The sequence below is a fragment of the Eulemur rufifrons genome, chromosome 19, assembly GCF_041146395.1.
Source record: "Eulemur rufifrons isolate Redbay chromosome 19, OSU_ERuf_1, whole genome shotgun sequence".
Classification (NCBI taxonomy): Eukaryota; Metazoa; Chordata; class Mammalia; order Primates; family Lemuridae; genus Eulemur; species Eulemur rufifrons.
This window is the reverse complement of record NC_091001.1, coordinates 65,668,360-65,682,803: the sequence shown is the minus strand read 5'-3', so window position 1 is coordinate 65,682,803 and position 14,444 is coordinate 65,668,360. Positions and strand designations below refer to the sequence as shown.

Genomic DNA, 14,444 nt, shown 5'->3' with positions numbered 1-14,444 from the left:
GTAAAACCAGATCCACTCACAAATGATTCTGGCTTTTCAAAGTCTGCCCTCCTCTCAAAGACTACATATTGCCTTCATATTGCATTAATACAAAGAAAATTCTTTTGCCACAAAGGAATAAAAAACTATTAATAACAATGAAAAAAAGAAAACACCAACAAGTAATGGGGAACGAGGTGGGGGGAGAACAAATTATCTACAGAAGTTTTAAACAGCAACTAGATGTGCTTTTTATTTTTACTAAAGGCCTAAATTACTGTCAGAGACTAAAGTTTATAAAATTAAGAAGATTTAACCATACACAGAACCTAATACAAAGGCATTGAAATACTAAAATCAAAGTTTCTATTCAAAATGCAGCCGATAAAAATTAAAATTCACAAAAAAACTTTTTGGGAGATTAAAATGTCTTGGACTTTTAAAAATAGGCAAATAACTACATAATTTCAAAAGAGGTGATAGTTAATAATATTCACAAAAATTCTTGATTTTAAGCATACTATATAGTTATGACACGCCATTAAGTCCCCAAGTAATTCTGAAAATGTTTACCAAAAGAAGATTTAACAGAATAAGTAAATCACAACTAAAGTCACTATAAGGGTAATGTAAAACTATTAATAGTACTTCCACTTTCTAGGGATTTTGGTGACTTAACTGCTAACAAGAAAGGGAGAAAAACAACACACATAGAATAAAGTAGATGTATAATTAAGATGTATATTCTTATGCTTCCAAGATCATATTAAAGTGAGTTTTTACTTATATATTTTAGAGCTCCTAAATTTTAAGTACCAGGTATGAGTGCTAGAATGAATTAGAATACTCTTAAGATCACAATGAGACCATTAATATGGAGTCTGTATGCAAAAGGATGAGATAAATTATTATCTCATAATAAGAGTGGTTAAGGGAGTTCTGGAGTCAAACTGTCTATGTCTGACTCCTGGCACTATCATTTAACAGCTGTGGGACTCGAACCAACTTCACTGAGGCTCAATCTCCTTACCTGTAAGTCTAAGATGATAAATAACAATAATAACTAACACATATGCAGTGCTTATCATAAATGCTAGGCATTTTTCAAAGAGCTTTACATATTAATTCTTTAACTCCTAATAATGTTCTTAGGAGACAAATAACATTATCATTTCTATTTTATATGGGAGGAAACTGAGACCCAGATCAGTTCAGTAAATTGCCTGAGGTCACACAACTAATAGGTGGGGCTGACATCTGGGATGGGAACCTGAGAAGTCTTGGTTAAGAGGCTATACTTGAAATCATTATACCCTATTATCTTTCAATATAATATTACCTACCTCAAAGGACTGTTATGAATGAGACATTAAACAAATGTCTAATACACAGTAGTGGCTCAATACAGGTACATTGTTGGAGTTCTTCTGATAGTCAATTTCTCTTCACCTGAATATTTATATTATCAATTATTTAGAAATGATTACTTTAGTATGGAAACTATCTCCTGCTAAAGAGAATTTTATGGGAAGAGGACAATGCTGGAAATTCATTTTTCTTAAATGAATTTTGTTGTTATGTCTAGTACTCTTGAGGCTCCCATGAGTTGGAACCTGGGCATGGGAATTTGAGATACTTTTGAGACATCTAGGGGAGAGTTAGAAACAAATATATATAGTTTTCCCTCAGTATCCACAGGGGTTTGGTTCCAAGACTCCCCCCATACCAAAATCTGCAGATGCTTAAGTCTCTTATCTAAAGTGGTGTGGTATTTGCATATAACCTACCTACATTCTCTTGTATACTTTAAATCATCTCTAGATTACTTATATTACCTCATGCAATATAAATGCTATACAAAATAGTTGTTATACTGTATTTTAAATGTATATTATTTTTATTGTTATATCTTTATTTTTATCCTGTTTTTTTCCTAATATTTTCCATGCAAGGTTGGTTGAATACTCAGATGCAGAGCCCACAGATACAGAGGGCCGCCCATACTTGAGAAACCAAGGCAGAAACGACGTGTTTCTGACTGGCGTGTAGACAATGAAACATTAACCTGCGTGAGGACTGAAGGAGGCAGAACAGATATGTAAAGAAAAATAGAGGTCTTTTTGACTATGGTAAGTTTGAAGAATTTGAGTTAGTATGTCTAATAAGCAGTAGAAAATCTAAGTGTGGCACACAGGAGAAGGTCCTGAGCTGGGGACAGATCTTGACCTCTCCTTTTTCTCTTTCTACCAAACCAAGTTAGGATGCCAATAAGAATAATAAAAATAGCTCACCATTTTTGAGTGCCTGCTTTATGCTTGACATTGTGCTGAGGGCTTTATATATTATCTGTTTCCTTGAAAAACCTTACTAGGAAGGTACAGGTTGAGCATCCTCTAATCCAAAAATCCAAAATTCAAAATGCTACAAAATCTAAAACTTTTAGAGCGCTGACATCATGCTCAAAGAAAATGCTCATTGGAGTACAATGCAAATATTCCAAAATTCAAAAAAAATCCAAAATCTGAAACACTTTTGGTCCTAAGCTTTTTGGATAAGGGATACTCAACTTGTACACAGAGCCTTGAGAGGTTAAGTAACTTAATCAACTGCCCAAGGCAACAGAGCTGCTAATACAATTTTCTTCTAATCAAAGCCTCTTTCTATTATACTACCATACCTCTAACTTGAATGACAGCCTACATCAAATTCATTCTGGAAAGGGAAAAACAGCAAAACTAAAAGAGCTCTCAGACTGAGAAAGTAGGGAATAAATCTAGGAATGAGAGGTTTCAAAGAGAACAAGTTTAATGGTGATGTGAAAGAGTTGGAGAGAAAGAAGTTAAGATTTAAAGACCTTCCTGAGGGAAATCACCTAGTACTTTCGTAAGTAAAGTGTGGTCCATGGCCCACAGCAGCAGCACATCTAGGAATTTGTTAAAAATGAAGAATCTCAATCCCAACCCAGATTTACTAAATCAGAATATGCTTTTTAGTATGACACTCAGATAATTCGTAAATTAATGTTTGAGAAGCAATGGTCTAATAATACCGTTACATAAATGAAGACATTAACCAGATTAAAAAACAGTTTGCAGAGCTAGAACTGAGCCTTCTTATCTCTCAGTCTAGCATTTGTTCTGCTTCAATATGTGCCCTCCAGACAAACACATCACTTTGAACTTCAGTAACCTGAGATTTGTGCCATAGAACATTTAGAACTTGAAATGAGTTTAAATCAAATTAGCACTAATCATTTTGATTTGCTTTCATTCCATTTGGAATTTTAAGTGCCCCCATGAATTTTCTTCAATCATTTGTTTTTAAAATCACTACATGAAGCATAAGCATGCTATCCCTAACTGCAAAGATTTTTTTCTTAAATTCGTACAGTAAGTTTCAACTCTGAATACTCAATGTGAAGAGACAGTATAGACTAAGAAAGTACAGAAAGACTTTCCACAGGCAAATTATTTAAAGTAATGGAATCGTGGAGTTGGAAGAGACCTTATATGGTTGAGATGATAAATATTACATATTTCATTGAGAATGCCAATTATATATATAGATTCTGACAGTGCTGTATCAAAAATCAGTCTGAAGCTGGTTTGGGATCAGCCAGTAGCTATATGTGCCATGCAGTGGTTACAAAGAAGGCATGAGTTGCTGACCTTGTAAAGATAAATTAAGGCCTAGAGAGGTTAAATGAAATATATGAGGTCACATACTGAATAAATAACCAGAACTCTAGGTCCCCTAACTTCTGCTAGAGTGGTTGTTATCTTGTATCATACTGTCTCTCTTTTCTGATACACTTAATCAATAAAAAATGTAAAATCCTTTTCACATAAAAGACAATAAAAAATCAAACCAATTGAAAATTAGCTGGGAACAAACACCTCAGAAGGTTTTATTAGGTATCATAGGATTTGCAATCTTTAATAAGGACATATATATTAGTACATTCAAAGATTTAAATGAGACCCACAATCTCTAGGTTATACCACTGTGATTAGTGAATGACCTCTGACTCAGATTGTTTTCTGACAATTTCACTTCATGGTGAGTTTTTCCATATGACAATTCTTCTTTAGAGTTGAGCCATGATGACTCAGGGCACCTTAGATGCTATGAAGGAGCTTTCAATTTAAGGGGTAGGAGGAAAATGAGGAGGCCTACTGAATCATTAGCAGCCTACTCAGTTCTGAAACTTAGCGAGTCCTTTTTGGAAGCCATTTTAAAATCAGCTTTAGGAGACGAATTTTGGCTAAAGCCTTAAAAGAGTAGTCCTTAAGAGTGGAACTATATCAAATAAACTGACATTCCATTTCTAAAAGAGACAACCAAGAGACTTTTTTAGCAAAATGTGATTTTCTTTTTGTTGAATAAATGTCAGTGATGAATTAAAAAATAAAGTCTTATATCACTGAAGTCACAGATATATCTGCTCTATGTTCAAAAGTTTAAAAGCCTACCTCCTTTGGTGAACTAGATAGGACTAGTTCAGATCCTGAATCAGCCTATTTTAAATGAAAATTACAGTAATGCAATAAGTACATTCAAAAAGCTTTCTGATACATTAAGTTGCCTATAGGATTGGTTTCCAACTAGAAGCAGCCATTACTTTACAAAAGACAAATGTATAACACATTCTCACTAATGATAAACTTACCTAGTTTTGTAATTTGGATGTTTTGGTCCTTTGATGGTAAATTTAAAAAATAGTAGTGAAAAACAATTCAAAGAGAAATCCATCGTGTTAACTGTGGGCTAAAATTAAAGAAAATCAGCTTTTAGTGCTTCTAGGACATGCAGTCATTAAATCTGGCATAAGCCCAGAGAAACAAGAAGTACTATGGATAGTATCTGCCAAGAACCAAGAATACAACCTTAAGGCTTTGAAGAACAAACAAAGCACCTTCAACTGTTTTCACTTATTGCTAAAAAATAAAATTAAACTTAATTGTGCCTTCTAAAGATTAAGTTTAATGCTATATAGAGCACTACAATGAGTAACTAGCAAAAAATTAGGGCCTATCGCTTCATAATTCATTCTTGTAGAAAGAAGTTATAAACTTTTTACATTACTGATTTTTTAATCTTTTCCTCTTGATGGTCAAAAAGAACCTCAACAGAAGTCCAGACAGTTTTCCCCTAAGGCCATGTATGATTAACTATTATTGCAGTAATCATGAAGTCCCCGATTGCTTGACATTTTTGGAAAAGACAACAACAAACACCAAGAACTCTAAACAGCTTTTGTAATTCCACTAGACTATTAATTTTACTATCAAACTTTGCTAATTTAGGTATATAGGTTCTGGATAGATGCAGGATTAACTCATAAAGCTTTCAAATTAATGAATCTATTATCGTTTCCTATATCACTGAGTTAAAAAAAAAAAGTATTATATCCTACAGGTCACACAGTTATCTCTTAGTGTCTAGCTAATAGAATGTACCATCTCCACCAGAACACACAACAAAAACAGGCAAGGAAAGTTTAAAAAGAAGATTAAGCAAGGTACCAAGGTATGACTAGAAAAAGTATATTATACTTACCATCCACATGTTATTTCTTTGGGCCCTTAATTTATTCCAATTCTACTTTATAAGTATAAAAATGGGCCGGGCGCGGTGGCTCACGCCTGTAATCCTAGCACTCTGGGAGGCCGAGGCGGGTGGATTGCTCAAGGTCAGGAGTTCGAGACCAGCCTGAGCGAGACCCCGTCTCTACTAAAAATAGAAAGACATTATATGGACAACTAAAAATCTATATAGAAAAAATTAGCCGGGCATAGTGGCGCATGCCTGTAGTCCCAGCTACTCGGGAGGCTGAGGCAGTAGGATCGCTTAAGCCCAGGAGTCTGAGGTTGCTGTGAGCTAAGCTGACGCCACGGCACTCACTCTAGCCTGGGCAACAAAGTGAGACTCTGTCTCAACAACAAAAAAAAAATAATAAAAAATAAAAATGGCAGACAAACATAGAAAACACTGTGGAAGAGCAATGGACATGACCAAAGCTGGTGAAGTATGAGTGGCAGAGACTTCATCTCTACAAAGAATAGAAAAACTAGCCAGGAGGTGTGGTGGTGTTCACCTGTAGTCTCAGCTACTCAGGAGGTTAAGGCAGGAAAATTGCTTGAGCCCAGGAGTTTGAAGTTGCACTGAGCTATGAACACGCCACTGCACTCTAGCCTAGGTAACAGACTGAGACCCTGTCTCAAAAAAACAAAACAAAACAAAACTACAAATTTTAAGTAAAATAGACTGAAATTTTCAAATAATTCTTAATTATTGTTAATCATTATTATTATTTCCAAAATTAAGTATAGGTTTTACTGTGGTCATAATGTTTAAGTCAACAGGAAATATAAAATGTCCCTTTTGCAAAGCAATTTCTTTTCTTTAAATGGAAATTGTACTATTCTATTCTCTACTTAATTTATACATTTGGGTCTTATGGTCATGTTTACTATCGTGTTAGAATCAATTTTTTTCCTTTCCTTCTTTCTTTCTCTTGTTTCTTTTCCCCCCTTTCTCTTCTATTGTAAGTTATTTATTTCACAAAAATGGAAATGAAAAACAGTTCATAATCCTACCACTAAATCAACAGACTGAAAGCTATTTCTAAAATAAGCCCCATTTCAGTATGGTCACATCACAGAATTTCAAAGTCCTTTATGAAAAACTACTGCCATTTTTATTTTACAGATGAATCAAAGACAGTTTCTAAAAGACTTACAGAGTTAACGGAAAGCCGAGAAATTAAACATAGGCTCTGTGTTCCATGCTAATACACATAAATATTCCATTGCAGTAGCTCACTTCTGATAGTTTGTGCAGTATATGAAGAAAGCTATCTATCTATACATACACATGCATATATATATACACACACACACACACACACCCCAAAGGGATAAAAAATTGAGTGAATTAAAGAACTAGATTCCTAACAATTTACTGACAACTGCTTAAAATAGTAAGCCTTATTAAAGTATTCCTTAACCAGTTATATACTTATACTCTTAATGGTGACTACATAGTTTACTACATAATAAAAGTTCATAAATTCTACTTAATAGCATTAAATTCTAAATATTTTTGTTTAAAAATACACATGAAAACTTCATGCTTCCCCACAATTACACATAACTAGAAAAACAATGGTCTTCTTTATTCAAAATTATCAATAAACATCATTGAAATAAGTTTAGTTTTTCAGGGTAGAAAAAGTATCCCTATAAAAAAATGAAGTAGCATAATTGTTCAAAACTAGTAAGCCTACAAGCATATTGCCCTGTAAGTAGACTTTTAAAAAATCCATATTTATCGAGGATTTTTTGGCATTTAAACATTTGGATGAGATCCAATTTTTTCTATACTTTTAATAACAAAGATTAAAAAGAAGTTCTGTATAGTAAATCAGCACGTTTTCAAAACAACTACTAATCTGAGAAATGAAGCAGGAATACAAGAAGACTTGAGAGCCAGATTCATCTCTTAACACTAAATGTGTGTTAGTCTTTTAGTTCCTCAAGTGTATGCCATAGCAACAAGAAAGTTATACAATTTCAGCACATTTTTAAATGTCATCCCTTTAGTTTTGAATGCATGATATACATGAAACTTACCTGCAGTGACTGTTTTGAGTACTCAAGTATTAAGAAATGGACATGGTCTTGTGTGTGTATGTGTGTGTTTTAATGTATTAGACAGACCTTAAATATCCAAATGAGTGTAGTGCCTTCCATACTAGTCACTCCAAGGTTGTCCCAAATTGGGACTCATTGTCCCAAATGATGCTACAATTGTCCACATTACTAAAACTCCATTTTAGTCTATCGGTGGATATGACTTTTAGAAACAATAATTGCCTTCTCATAATAGATCTGATTTTTAGAAACAGCCTCAAGTTATTTCCTATTTTCTGTCAAAATCCTTTCTGAGTCATATCTGATAAACAAAATGAAATATGTGGCTAATAACCCTTTTCCTTAAAAATAGGGAGCAAATACAAAGTAATGAGTTATTTCCATGTGTGGTTCTTAAACTGGTTTAGAAGGCAATTTTAAAAAAAAGTAGTTCTAAAAATATTGAGTAATGCTAGTGTTGTTGAATACTTGTGTAGCTTCCATGGTGACTACTCTAAAGCAGAAAACTTATTTTAGATAAGTATATAAAATATTTTTACTTTAAAGCAAAGATGGACAAATGACCCTATACCAACTAGTCTCCTCTACTCTTACTTTGCCATTCTGACTTTATCTCCTGCTTGCTCTGGCTCTGATCCAGCCATCTAGTATTCTTGTATTAACAGTTTCTTGTAGTCTAGGCAGGCTCCCACCTCAGGGCTACCATACGTGCTGTTCCCTCTGTCTGTAATATCTTGCTCCAAGATTACCTGCAAGGCTTGCTCCCTCATCTCCTTTAGGTCTTTATTCAAATATTCATCGCCTTCTCAATGAGGTCTTTTCTGACTATCCTTTAAAACTACATCCTCCTCCCACCCCATACTCCTAACCCATATATTCCCTCTTCCCCTTTCGTGCTGTGTGTGTAAAACTGTTTATTATGGAAACTTTCAAACATATACAAAAATAGACAGAATCTAAGAAATCTCATGTATCCATATGGCATCTACCTTCAACACTTTTCAATATATGGCCAATTTTGTTTCATCTATGTTCTTCTCCCTGCCAAATTAAAGAAAAAATCTAGACATCATATTTTAATTTGTAAATACTTTATTCTATATCTCTAAAAGGTAAGGACTTTTTTTTAAAAAAGTACATTATCACACATAAAAAACCTGACAAATCCCTTTCATTAAATATCCAGTGTCCAAATTTCCCCAATTTTGCATAAACGTCTCTTTACAGTAGGTTTGCTCAAAGCAGGATCTAACTAAGGTTCACACATTGCATTTAGCAGATAAGCCTCTTAAGTCTCTTTTAATCTTATAGTTCTCCCCCTCCCTCTCTTATTTCTTGCTATTTATTTTTTGACGAAACCAGGTCATTTTATTTTAAAACACAAAATATTTTACTTATTTATTTTATTGTCTGTGTCATGTTATTAGAATGTAAATACCATGAAGGCAGAGATTTTAGTCTGTGAGATATCAGCAACTAGACCTGACATATAAAAGGCATCCAAGAAACACTGAACGAATGAATATTTGGCATCCGGGCCAAAAGTTGACTGCCCACCCAATAGCAGAAACTGCTAATCACAGCACTCCTTCTTGCTAAGCCTGAACCAGGACTCCCAGTTTCCTAAACATAGCACTCCAGGCAGCCACCACCAAGCAATCAGATTTGGTACCCAAGGTGAAATCTCTATGCTATCCCTGCTTTAGCCCACTCCAGAAATGTGCTTCTATCTCTAAAACAGATTTCAATGTACCTTGTACATTGAAATTTAGCATGATAAATTACTAACTATATTTCCCGTCAAATATGTTTAACATTTGTTAGCTTATTTTAGACAGTTTAGGGGAAAAAGCAAACTGTAGCCAAAAAAATAATAGAAAAAGAAACCGCAGAAGATGGTGGGAAACTGGGGGTACTACATATTTTTAGAATTAGCAACATCCCAAGAGGTTCATTATAAAATAAAAATCAGCAACAAAGTCTTTAAAAAGGAAGTAAATTACATGTGATTGAATTAATTTTTTAAAAGACTACATGAATGGTCAAGATTAACTGGAAGATGATGACAGATGTCAGGATTTTCTCATTTATAGATATCAGCACCACATTCTATTTTTCTGTAAATGGTAGTTAGAGGTGTAAAAGTATTACAGAGGTGATGCAAGAGTACTATATAGAAACTCATTTCTTTGAAATGGAATTTATTACAGTAAAAAGAATCTAAAACATCTTGTACAACATTCTGAAAAAAATCATCAGTTCTTAGAATCATTACATTTCTCCTTAATTACTAGATGAAACTCTTTTTCTCTAAGTTTATTTCCAAAGGTAGCTATGCTAAATTTAAAGGCTCCAATCAGATGTTTATGTTTTGATTACTTCTTTCCTACTAAAAAAGAAAGAAAATGAGAAATTCCCTGACACTCAAGAAATGTTGTACTTTCTCTTTATTACTTGTAAATTCATTAAGCAACAACAATTATTTAGGACCTACTGAGTATACTATGTTAAGCAGTTATTTTCAATCTTTGAAGGAAAAAAATAGAATGATCTATTCAAGATAATGTGAAAAAAAAAGCTAGTGGCAGAACTCGAAATCATATCCAGATTTTTCATTGACCAATATTTCTTGTCTTGAGGTTCCCACCACACATTAGACCCGGGGGGGGGGGGGGGGGGGGGAGCTTTCTCTGGCAGAGGTCAAAAATTAACTAAGAAAACATCAATAAACTCCCAACTACCACAAGTGTAAAAAACATCTTTAACAACCCAAATCCCTTGAAAGAATTATTTCTATTTACTTTTCCTGTGTAATATATTCAGAGGGAATCTGGAAAAGATGGCTAGAAATCTATAAACAGAAAGTGCTAAGTGGAATTCACTGTTTATAGACTTCAACTAGAATTGTGTGCTTTATACATAAATGCTGCCACGAATCTTTAATATTGCACTTTAAAAACATCTTCATCAGGTTTTCTTCCTTCTTTCTTTCCTGGCTCTTAAATCTGCTTTATTTTCCTCAGTTAAAATACATAAACGTAACTTTAAGAATAACATATTTTTTTCCCCAAAAACTCCTAAAACTACCTCAGTGACATCATTTATTGGTCATTCTGAAATTTTAATATATACAGTTAAACGTATTCATAAAATAATCCATATAAGCCTTTTTGACTTAACAAATACTAGGACAGGTCTACAATGATGTACCATGGTAAAATGTATGTGTATATAAAATAGTTTTCACTTCTAAGTCTTTTGGCTTAAAACCTTTATCAGCTACAGAAGCTTCTGTCTAAAAACATTAGCTGTTCACAAAGTGTAACTACTATAGTACCTATCACCTGACCTACTGGACAACCACAATAAGGCATATTCTGAAATGACAGAACTCTTAAAATACAACTGACGTTATAACAACCTGAAAGGAAGCTGAAACTAAGTCAAACGGAAACATCCTTAGGCTTCCCCTTGAAACATGCCTCAGTAGCATTCAGCAATATTAGACTCAGTTTCCTCCCCCGTACTTTTCTGTCATTTCCTTAAGGGGTCTTGAAGAAATTAAGAAACTTGCAAAGCCAGACTTTGCCAGTCAACACTGACTTCTGCCTTTGGACTCCAGTGATTGAAGGAAGACAATGTTAGCAGCTTCCTGAAAGTACAAATGACTCAGGTAAATCTGCTTTGCAAACACTATAGAAAAAGTTCAACTTAACCAACCTTAACCAAGTAAGGATACTTAAATGCCAATTTTAAGGAAAGCCTGAATCCTTCCCCCTCCCCAAAATCTGCCATTGAGGCAAATTTCCAGCTTATTTTTTTCAAGTCAATAAATACTACTATTATATTACAGCATTTCTACCATGTTAATAAAAACCTAGGTGATAGTTTCCTCTATAAAAGCCATAAATTTACTAGATGAAGCAAATATAACCACTTCACTATACGCAACTTTCCACACACTTAACTGTTTTATTTTCCAACTGTTTGTTTTAAATTGAAAATTTCTATTAGCATACTACAGAAAGGGGACAAGTTGGAGGCTTGGGGAAAAATAACAAACATCTCACTTTCATTTTCTGATGCAACCACCAGAATCTAAAATCTGGGAGGGGGCAACTACACAATAAAAAATTAAAGAGAATTTAGGATAAGTGGAAGTATTCACTGTTACTACAGCTCTGATCGTTATTCACCTTAGGAAAGAACTAGGAGTGATGCTTAATTTAAAATTTGGTACCAAATAAATAAAATGGTCCTCAGAGTTAAGTATTTCTCTCAGGTAGAGGTTGTCTGTGTAAATAAAAAACATTAACGAATTCATATGCTGTATTTGTACAATAAAGACAATGTTTGGGACATGTAAATCTGATCATTCTGAGGAAATATTTTCTATTAGCCATAAAGAAAATGTCATCATAAATTGCAACACAACTAAAGAAACTAAGTCTTCTCCACAATTCAAAAATTTAAATGCATCCTACTTTGCAAACTAATGATAAATTCATTTCTCCTCAAGTATAAGAGTAATACATATTCAGTGTAGGGAAAGACAATGCCATTTCTGAAACAAAAGATCACTTGCTATGAAAACAAAATAACATTTTGCAGAGTAAGAACAAGTTAAGCAGCCTTTGAACCGAAACAAATACACTTAAAGCTTCAGTTCTTAGCACAACCAGCACCTTATGGATAAAGTGCTCAATAATATTTGTTGATGCACTGTTTGATGACTAACAGATTGTTCGTGCTGTTAAAAGGAAGACTCGTTTCCTTGTGTGTAGTGATTAAAATCTGTTAAATGCACATTAAAAAAAACCTATGCCCTCTGTCCCTATCATTGCTCTCTTGCCTTCTAAGATAGCTGCACGTATAAAAATAAAAGTAGATGATGAGATGAGTTTATGATTTATAGTATTTTCCCTACTCAGAGTATTTCTCAATAAGTCTTTTGAGGTTTTCTAAGATTCAAACACTGTAAGAAGAATTATTGTTTGAACTACGTAACAATTCCCCAGACTTCTTTTAGACTTCAGTTAACCTGTAAGTAAAATGAGCATCTTTAACTTTTCCACGGGGCACTGGAGAACGAGTTCTTACTCATAAATGCTTTCAGATCCAGGCGCGGCAGAAGATCAAGCATATCCATCAATTAGAGAGCGTTTTCGTACCTCAGTTTACCCACTTACGGAAAAGGGCGTATTAACTTGCTTCGTAGGGGCCCCAGAGGTGAAATTAGTGTTTTTAAAATGCCCTGGGATCCAAAGATGAAAGGAAATGTGAGAGACACCCAGAGGTGATGACAATAATCATAACAATAAAAAGAATGACTAACTTGGAAGTCTGCGTTATGTAAGGAGGGAGAAAGAAGTTATCAGATTCGCACAAACAAAAGAAAAACCCACCGCCCCCTTTGTTTCTCTTTCATTTCCCTCTCCCTCCCCGCCACCCGCAACGCTTCCCTAGCCGAGCCGGAGAGCGCGGCCCGCCAGGCGGCCGGGCGCGGGGCGCGGGGCGCGGGGAGTGGGGCTCGGAGTTGGCCGCCGCGCGCCCGGCTCCCAGGCGGCGGGGGAGGCCGCGACGGGCCGGCTCCTGACAAAGGCGCTTCCTCCGGCGAGGGCGCGGGATGGAGGCGCCGCAAACTCCGCTCCCCACCGCCTCCCGGCGCGGCGCGGGGGCGCGCAGGCGGGCGGGGAGAGCCGGCTGGCTGGCCGCCGGGGGAAGCCGCCGAGGAAGTTGCGCGCCCGCCTTCCCCGCACCCCTCGCCGCCCCCGCCGCGATCCCTCCCGCGGCGCACCGCGGCCACACTCACCGGACAATTGCTGGTGGCCGGGATCCCAGCACAGCCCCCGAAACCCGGAGCGAGAGGGTGAAGTGTGTGCGCGGGGAGCGCGAGCAGACAGCCCAGCGTGCTGCCGCCGCCTTCCTCGCCAGCCGGCCAAACCCGGCGAAGGGAAGTTGACCGAGGAGCCGAGCGCTGAGGAGCCGCGGACGGAGGGAGAGGCGCGGGGCCCGCTTTGTGGTACGCTCCCGGAGGGCTCGAGACAAATTCGATCGCGCCGCACGGCTGGTGCTGCTGCTGGTGGAGGCGGCGGCGGCGGCGCCCCCCGACGGTCCCTCCGCCTCACACCGCCTCTGGGTCACTGACACACACTCGGAGGCAGGGGAGGGGACTGGCAGGAGGGCGGGGCCTGAGGGAGGGGACGGGGAAGGGCCACAGAGGGAGGCGGTACCGCGGTACGAGAGGGCTCTTGGGAATTGTAGTTCTCCGACGGAAGAAAAAAGGGATACATTGTTGTGGAGAACCTGGCCACGCTCGCTCTGCACTGCGCATGCTCGGATGAGAGGTTCTTGACCCTCCCCCCGAAGCCTCCACCAATACCATGGTCACCGATACCCTAAGCAAGCGTGTTCAGTGCTGCTGTTGAAGGAACAAGGGCGGTCTTGTATAATATTGCGGCTGGGGATCGGCCCTCAGCCTGTCCTTCCTACTTCGCTCCGCCCCCCAACTCCTAGCCTCACCACTCGCAAGTGCCCAGTGAAATCTGACTTCCTCCCAGTATTTCAGCCTTTCCTGAGGTTTAATTTATCTTCCGCAAATCCTAAATTACAAATGCCCCTTTCCCTCGCTTCCGTTGAGTCCTCTCTGTCTAAATTCAAATATCTTTACCTAAGACTTACTGAAATGTAGTTGCTTCCAGTAATTTAACAATTAAGTTATAAAACTGTTAGGAACATCACCACTATCAAAATCCATAATTAATTTCTTTGCTCAGTCACATCTAACTTTAAGACTGCGAAAGTAAAGTT

At 36.9% G+C, this 14,444-nt stretch overlaps 1 protein-coding gene across 1 annotated transcript in view; it reads right to left on the bottom strand.

Annotated features, from left to right (window-relative positions):
* Positions 1-13,779, bottom strand: part of PELI1 (pellino E3 ubiquitin protein ligase 1) — a 58,214-nt gene extending 44,435 nt beyond the window's left edge. Inside the window, exon 1 of the mRNA XM_069494190.1 lies at positions 13,447-13,779. The gene's annotated coding sequence lies outside the window, so the exon portion shown is untranslated. The remainder of the gene's footprint in view (positions 1-13,446) is intronic.
* Between the last annotated feature and the right edge of the window lie 665 nt (positions 13,780-14,444).